We start from the raw sequence: 9372 nt of genomic DNA on the forward strand, positions 1-9372 counted from the left end.
GTTTTGTTATCAGCTTTGGACTAACTTTGGAGTGCAGGAGTGCAGGATGCAGAATGCTGAAGAGTTTACAGGGGATGCTCCTGCACTTTGAAGCTGGGAAAGGACAAACTGCTCAGCCTTGCTTACATTACTGTGCACGAAATTTCCCACAATCCAGGGTGGAAAAGATGGTGGAACAGTTTAGGAACTCGGGTTCAAACAGGCACAGTACCTTGGGTCTTTCCCTGGATGAGAAAATTGCCCAGAGACACCAGAATGCTTTACAAAGTCCGGGTACTCATGGGATCAACAACATCTGTCTGCTGTGTGCACATTCCAACTGCACAGGGAGACTTGGCATGGCTGTGGGAAGCCAGTACTTATCTACTATTGTTTTAGTCTTCAGAAAGCAGAATCAACACCTCACTTCTGATGTCAGTATAGAGAAAAGGATTTTTAGGAGTCCCTGAACAAAGATTTCAGCACAAGGGCTCTGTTTTAAAACATTCAAGCTTCCTTAACACATTTGCCTTTATTTATACTTTTGTGAGGTAATAAAGACTCATTACCCTCATTTTATAGTTGGGAAAATTCTAAACTGAGGCCTAAACCATTACATTTCATTTCTCTGCATGTCATCATTAGCCCCAAGCGTGTACCAGCACAGCCCCTCCAGGGAGCTGAGTCCCTGCAGCACACACTCCACAACAGTCTTGCTCCTACTGCCTGAAAACCAATCTCTGTTGCAGTGCCTGGAAAGAATTTCAGCTGGCAATAATAATGGCAATTGTGTTTCTAGGTCTGTGACTTGTTTTCAGTGGGTTCTTTCCAAGTGAAAGAGGAGCTGCAGAACAGAGCCAGCAGCTTGAGAACACCAGACCAGAGAGAGCAGACAGAACATACCTGTACCAGTTACTGATTTTTGAGTGCTTCAAAACCCCCAGATTATGTATCCTCAGGTCCAGGTGGGAGCCCCCAGTGCCTCCCCCAGGGCAGGGAGTTCCACACTGGGGGATCTGACTCTGGCAGTCAGGGGGGATTTTGGAATCGTTGCTGGCCCATGGGCAGAGCTGAGCCCTCAGGTGGGTGTGGAGGTGCCAAGGACTCCCTGCAGGGCAGTTCTCCCAGCTCCTCTGCCAGGCTTCTTTCCCAGCCAGCTCCCAGCCTGAGGGCTCAGCTGTGCCCTGGGCAGCTGCTGCCAATGGGCCATTGGGAACAGTTGCTGGGCAATGGCAGAGAGGGTTTAGAATGCACAGCTTTGGTCACACCCACACTGGGATAAACTGGTCCCACCTGCTGAACTAGGACATTGTCCACCCCTTATTCTACACCATCTAGTAATTCCCAAATTAATACCCTTTTAAACTATATACATGTATATCCATGTATATATATTTGCACACATACATACAGTGAAACATTACACATTTTCTTTCAAAATTAGGTCCCCTTTTGGTACACAATGTGCTTCCCCATCTTTTTGCATTACCCACCAAGTGCAACAAAGTCCTTGAGCAAAAACAATCCCTCAGATGGGTTTGCCTTTGTTTGAGGTGGGACTAACCCAAACAGTCTTTCCTAACATACCTCTCATATGGACCACAGGGACTTTATCTCCATCTACAGTATTCAAGAGTTCTGATTGGGCAGGGCCAGCTCGACTGATGGAGCCCCGGGTGTTGACCAACCAGGTGACCTTTGCCAAATGCAGCTCCCAGTGTTTGAAAGTTCCCCCACCCAACGCCTTCAAGGTTGTTTTCAGCAGTCCATTACACCGTTCAACTTTCCCGGCAGCTGGAGCATGGTAGGGGATATGATACACCCACTCAACGCCGTGCTCTCTGGCCCAGGTGTCTATGAGGCTGTTTCTGAAGTGGGTGCCATTGTCAGACTCTGTTCTCCCTGGGGTGCCGTGTCTCCAGTGCAGTCTGGATCAGTCCATGGCAAATGGTGGGACTGTGTTTCCACCCCTGGGGCAGTCGATTCCAGGTGTACTGCACCCCCTTCCAGGTGAAAGCGAACTGCGGCCTGCACTCTGCTGCCAACGGAATGGAGAAAAAGGCATTGGCAATGTCGATGGTGGCACCACTTGGCTGCCTTGGACTCCAGCTCATACTGAAGCTCCAGCATGTCCGGCACAGCGGCACTCAGGGGGGGTGTGACCTCATTGAGGCCACGGTAATCCACCGTCAGCCTCCACTCTCCACTGGACTTTCGTACTGGCCATATGGGGCTATTAAAGGGTGAGTGAGTCTTGCTGACCACCCCTTGGCTCTCCAGCTCACAAATCATCTTGTGTATGGGGGTCACAGAGTCTCGGTCAGTGCGGTATTGCCGACGGTGCACTGTGGCTGTGGCCAGCGGTACCAATTGTTCTTCAACTTTCAGCAGTCCTACAGCAGAAGGGTCCTCTGAGAGGCCAGGCAAGGTGCTCAGCTGTCTGATTTCCTCTGTCTCCACAGCAGCTATGCCAAAGGCCCAACGCAGTCCCTTTGGGTCTTTGAAATATCCATTCCTCAGGTAGTCTATGCCAAGGATACACGGGGCTTCTGGACCAGTCACAATGGGGTGTCTGTGCCATTCCTTCCCTGTCAAGCTGACTTCAGCTTCCAGTACAGTCAGCTGTTGGGATCCCCCTGTTACCCCAGAAATAGAGATGGATTCTGCCCCGACGTATCCTGATGGCATCAACGTGCATTGTGCGCCAGTGTCCACTAAAGCTTTGTATTTCTGTGGGTCTGATGAGCCAGGCCACCGAATCCACACAGTCCAATAAACCCGATTGTCCCTCTCCTCTACCTGGCTAGAGGCAGGGCCCCCCTAGTTCTGGTCATGGTATTCACTGCGCTCTCCCTGTGAATATGACCGGGAGGTTCCTTCAAGAGGATCGGGCATAACATCATCATTCCTATACTGTCTGGAGCCTTGCCCACGAGAGACCGGAGCAGCCTTCAACCTTGAAGAATTCCCTGTGTTAGTTGTGCCTCTTTGCAATTCACGTACCCGAGCTGCTAAGGAAGAGGTGGGTTTCCCATCCCACTTCCTCATATCTTCTCCATGCTCATGGAGGTAAAACCACAGATTGCCGCGTGGAGTGTACCCTTTCTCCTTAGCTGGGAGACGCCTGCTTCTGATGGCGGAGACTCTTGTTTGTTCTGGAGAGATATGGAAGAGTCCTTCCTTAATATTCTCTTCCAGTTCAGCCAGTTTTGTTTCCACAGCTGAGACGTGGGCTCGTAATGGAGCAGTGACAGTGTCTTCATAAATCCTGAGTTTGCTGACCAGTGCACCCACCTTGTCTTCTCCCTCTCTCCACTGCAATGTTGCAAGGTAGCGGGAATACATTTCTGGCCCAAGTCGTGCAAATTTTAACCACATCTGGGATGTGCACTGGACACCATCTGGACTTTTAGGGAATCTCTCATCCTCTGAAAAGATTATCTCCAGTACGGCTAATTCCCTTAAGCACCGGATACCTTGTTCCATCGTGTTCCACTGTCCTTGCTGTACGTGGAGGTCCTCCTTACAAAGATATCTCTCCCTCACGCTTGACAACAGTCGCCGCCAGAGGCTGAGAGTTTCCTGTCTCTTTCCAATGCCCTGATCAATGACAACATCTCGAGACAGGGATCCCAGCTGCCTCGCCTCACTCCCATCTAGAATTGTATCATTGGCTGCAGCATCCCAGATTCGAAGTAGCCAGGTCAAGATGGACTCATTTGCCTGTCGTGTGAACTCTCTCCGGAGCTCACGCAGCTCTCCCAGGGATAGGGACCGGGTGATTATTTCTGGCTCTGTTTCTTCCACCGGATGTGAAGGTCCTGCCCCTTCCTCGTCATTCACTATACGAACTAATTTGGTCTTTCATTTTCTTTTCTGGACAGGGGTGACTGCTGTCGGTTTCTGTTGTCCTTCCAGCTTGTAGTGGTTTTAGCGAGGCCTCAAATTAGCAGGCTCAGAGAATCTCTGTGGACTGGGAGACAGCTCTCACCTGACTGGGTGACCAAGGAAATATTTCATACCAGATGATGCAAAACTAAGATATGATGCAGCAGTGGGAGGTGTTTGGGCAGTTCCACCATGGTCGAGGTACAAGCCGGACGTGGTGCAGCTCCTGTCTTGTTGGAGTAGGCCCTGCTGCTCTTGCTGCTGCTACTTGCATTTTGTTTGAATTCAGGGAAGTAGAAACATTTTGTTGTTATACTTTGCTTCTTGCTGGTTGTCTTTTAAAGTGCTTATGAATCTAGAGTAATAGACTTTGTATTAACTGGGGAGTGGGAGGTTATTTCTTGTCATACATAACTTGTGTAAGTGTGTGTTATATTGTAGTTTTCTCTTAATTTTCTCTTTTCTGTATAAATACATATAGTTAGTTTCAGCATAAACCTGGTTTGGAGGTTTTTTCCCCCCTTCTCCCTTTTCTCAGAGGCTAACTCTGTTCTTTGGGCAGTGAGCATTTTGCCAGCTCAGCCCAAGACAGGGATGTTTCTGGGTGCCTGTGCATGTGGCCGGGTTGCTTCTCATCCATCAACACCCCCAAGTTCTTCTCTTCAGGGCTGCTCTCAATTCATTCTCTGCCCAACTTCTGATGTGTGAAGTGAGACTCATGAACTCCTGGTATGAAATCTGTTTATGGACTGTTACAGGAGAACACATAAACCCCAGGAAGGGGTTATTTTAATAACCCTGCTCAACCTTTCCCCAAATCAGCTTGCTCCTTCACAGGGCATGTGCAGTCAGTCACTCCTCCCTCGTCAGCCTTGCTTGCTTCTGGGATATGTAGTTTTCCAGGCAGTCCCTCTGCTTCCAGTTATCTGCATCTGTGCCTGTAAACATTCACCTAAAACCAGCCCCTAAATCCAACTGTGCTTGGGACTGCCCTGACTGTATTTGTGTGTGATGAGATGCCATTATTTTGCTCCGTGTCTGGCCTTGATTCCCACAAAAGTCTGTTCATTTCTTGTCAAGATATGGAAACAAGATCTGACAAGATGGGACTGTGGCCTTGAAGGAGAAACATCTTGTGTACGCTGAAACTGTTTTGTGGCCTGGCTGCTTGCTGACAGCCAGTCAAGGATGATTCAAGGAGGAAAAGAAAACCAAGATGATGAAGTAATGACCACTGACCCAAAAAGGGAGACCTTCAATACCCACTGCACAGGCTGTGGGGTGATGGCCCTTGATGAGTCGAGGGAAACGCCTCAGCCCCCCAGAGGGATGTTGATAAGTGATGGTGTTACCACAGAATGGGATGTTATTGAATTAGCATGGCCTTTCTTTGCCACACCCTGTGGCACCCTGATGGAGACCCAACGAGCCGCCCCACAGACATCTGTCTATCACCCCCGAATGCCCCACAGACATCTGTCTATCACCCCTGAATGCCCCACAGACATCTGTCTATCACCCCCGAATGCCCCACAGACATCTGTCTATCACCCCCGAAGCATTGACTTTGGTCACACAAAAACCACCTAAAAAGAAAAAAAAAGGTATAAAAAGAGATTGAGTACAAACTAAAATGGGGGAGAAAAACTTGCACCTCTGGGAGGGAAACCTACGAGCTACCCTGTCTCCCCCCATCCCATCGGACATTGCAGGGGTAAGCAACCAAATTCTTACTTTGTTTTCCTATGCCTTACTAATTATAATTTGTTGTAGCTCACTGGGTGTATACATGTTAATGGGAACCGGTTATATTTTTTTTCCTGTTGCTTTTCTTTTGGGTTACTGAGTGTGTTTACATGTGGTGTTTCTGTTTAGTAATCCTCTGTTAGTTAAGTTTGTCGTGGGAGGGGTAATACTGCTGGAGTGGCCTGTAAAATGTGTGTTGTGCTGGTGTCTTTGGGGGTATTTTGTGCAATCCTGCAGCTAAGTGTTATCACCAACTAAGTAACCCATATAGTCATTGTCACATACTTGTATTAATAAATGTTATTTCAGGAACTATTGTGAGGAAAGTTCATTTCTTGATATTAAGTGTGGTCTCACATCAAAGGTCAGAAACCCTTCCAACCTGTGTGCTATCCTTGTCGTTAGGCAGTGTTGGGAAACATAAGGATCTGATTTTCTGCAGGCGCTCAGGGCTATTAAGTTCTCCCTGGCATAAGTGTGGTCCTCACAGGAAGGTCAAAAATCTTTCCAGTCTGTGTTCTGTCCAGTGTTGTCAGGCAGTGTTGGGTTCATAAAGCTTTGATTGTTCTGAGGACACTTTGTCGCAGGTTTGGCCTGGCTGTTGCCAACCCTGGACTGGCCCCCCTTCCCCCTCCCAGAACCTTCCCAGCAAAGGAAAGGAAAAAAAAACTGAAAAGAAACGCACTCTAAAGAAACTGAACTGAATAAAAAGAATAAATTATATTTACTAACATTTACAAACCACACTGTATACACAATATATAGGATCCCACCCCCCAGGGGAGATGGGAAGGGAGGAAAGGGGATTGATTAGCCAGAAAATAGGGAAGACACCAACCCAACCCAAAGAAACCGAATGAATCAAAACAAACACAATTAAAAACCTCAAGGAAGGGGAACAAGAATGAAACAATCTCACCCAGGACAGGAGAAACACCAGGGACCAGAAGGACCAGACTTCAACCACCTCCCTCCAGCTCCTCCGCCAAACAAGGGAAGCCAGACAGGAACAAAACCACTCCCCCACTGCTACGTGGAGGACACGTGTGGAATACTTGTACCTTCCTTAGATACAATGGTTACTGAGGAAGCCATGGGTCAAACCCTTACACACTTACAGCTATTAACTTTATATTAATACAGTTGAGATTAGAAATCTTTGTATTTCTGTCTCTCCTCCCTTTCTCGTTGTTATAAAGGACCAACATAAATAGCCAATCATTTGGTGCACAGGGTAGTTTAATTTTATAAGTAATGAAAGCTACAGAGTAAGCAGCACAGTGCTGGGTGCACTGGGAGTCTCTGCTCCATCAGTGACGCCCATTCGAGCTCGCAGGCTCCTTTTTTATACAGTTAAAGCAGGATTATTTTTAACCAGTTGCAATAAATGATCTTCTTCTTTGCCTTGAGATCCTTTCATCTGATTCTCTGTGTTGCTTCTCGGTGGTCATGGGGCTGGCCTCTTCTTTGGTGTGATTCTTAACTTAAAATTTAACTAGAGACAATCTTGTTAGTTAAGCCTTATCTGTTGTCTTGAGGTGCTTGTTCCTTATCTTGATTAGGTTTCCTTCTCCATTGTATTTAGGTATTCTGGGATTATCTTTGGTCTGCACTGTATTTATTTCACTTCAAAAGGCTGCTTAGTTATTAACTTTAGTTCTTTTCTTTTTCTGCTTTTCATACATTATTTGATAAGCTCATACAGACATTCTGTTGCTAAATCTCTACTGCACCAAGCCACACATAATGTTTGTTAAGTTTTTGACACGAATTAGTTTATATTTATCACATTGTGACAACAGGTGCAAGGGTATTTAGGACGAACCTCTGACTTGATGGACAGAAATCAGTTTAAGAATGATCCAGGGTTTATACATCAGTTTGTCTCACAGGGAGTGGTTAAAACAAATCAAGGCCAAACACAGCTGCAGTCACACAGACACCACACTCTCAGGACAGCCAGCACACAGACACACACAGAGTCTTTGGGAGTCTCAAGCAACCCGTCTGCATCCCATGCAGTGCAAGCTGAGAGCTCAGCTCCATCCCTGGGAGGGTAAATCAAGGATTTAGGTAAAACAATACAAGGTCATTCTGACAATTCCCAGGCCTCTTTGATTTTCTTCTTTCTTGTTCTCATGGTCTCCTGGGTTGAGCTGGCAAAACACCAACTGTCCAAGACAAAGTGAAAGTGTTCTCCCCCTCCCAGCCAAGGGAAAAAGAAGAGGGAGAGAGGGGGGAAAAAACCCTTCAAACCAGGTTTATGCTGAAACTAACTACATGTATTTATACAGAAAAGAGAAAATTAAGACAAAACTACAATATAACACACACTTACACAAGTTATGTATAACAAGAAATAACTGCCCACTCCCCAATTAATACAAAGTGTATTACTCTAAATCTAAAAGTATTAGTTTTTTGTACTCCAAGAGACACCCTGCAAGAAAGAGAAGGTGTAACAACAAAATATTTCTACTTCCCTGAACTCAAACAAAATGCAAGTAGTGGCAGCAGCAGCAGGGCAGATGAGAGCAAGTGCAGCACATCTTCTCTGTACTCCAGCCATGGAACTGAACTGAGCCACTCCCACACACTGGATTTTACACCCTTTGAGATGATGTAGTATGGTATGGAATACAATATTATTGGCTGGAAGAAGTCAGCTGTTAGCTAGCCCAGCCCAGCTCAAGTTAGCTGACAATTCCAGGCCTAGTCTGAACTTTAAAACCTAAATTTAGGCCCACCTGGCCAAACCCATAACACCTCACTACAGGGATTTCCAGTTACATAATGGGAGGAGGGACTGGAGGCTTCTAACTGGGCATGTGCTGGCCACATATGCCTCGATAGATGTCACAGACTGAGTGTACAAAAGCAGACAGTTCCTGCTCCCAGGTGGAAGTGTGCTGACACCGAAGACAATGTTGCCCCCCATGGGGACACCAGTAAGTGTGTTGAGCCTGCCGAAGCCCAAGCATGCAGCAGCTGGTCATACTGGGGATCTGGAGCACATTGGGGTTGGGATGTACAGTAACTGTAACAGGAGTGAGGGGGAGTTGTCTTGGGGTTTGTTTCTTTCCTTTTCTCAGTTTTTTCTTTTTTCTGCTATTTCTCTGAAATAAATGTTGTTTGCTTGAATTTTAAATGGTGTCTGGTTTCAGCCCTGAAGCCTTCAGAACTCTCCCTGGAACACCTGAACCAGGTACAGGACCTGGCACTTGGCCTTCTACCAACTGCTATGACTTTTCTGATGGTCTCTGGGCCTATGGCAATGACTCCAGTCCATTGAAACTTTGAGCTTCTCTTGCTGCCCTGATGCCTTAGGACTTTATGTATTTGTATGTATGTATATATTTTATATATGTGTATATATTTGTGGATTTTTATATAGGTGTAAAAGTCTCTTACATTTGAAGTAATAGCTAACAGTTTCTACCTCTACGCTACATTCCTGAGTTTCTGTCTCAAGGGTGAGACAGCAGTCAGAACATCATGTCTGGGACCCCGTACAAGCACAGAATAACAAAGACATATTATAGTCAAAACAGGATAGAAGACTCTTATTGGGGTAACCCCTTAGTCCCAAGCAGGGGCGCAACATGGATGGTGGTCAGATGAGCTCAGGCACCGCAGACTCCAGAAAGCTTAGATCAGAAGGCCCACAACTTTGAGAGTTTATTCAAGAGAGATAACAGACAGTTCTCACAGCTCATAGTAGAAGGAGTAGTAGATGTAGCTCCTAGAAGTTTCTATTAC

The sequence above is a fragment of the Pithys albifrons genome, chromosome 18 (assembly GCF_047495875.1).
Source record: "Pithys albifrons albifrons isolate INPA30051 chromosome 18, PitAlb_v1, whole genome shotgun sequence".
Taxonomy (NCBI): domain Eukaryota; kingdom Metazoa; phylum Chordata; class Aves; order Passeriformes; family Thamnophilidae; genus Pithys; species Pithys albifrons.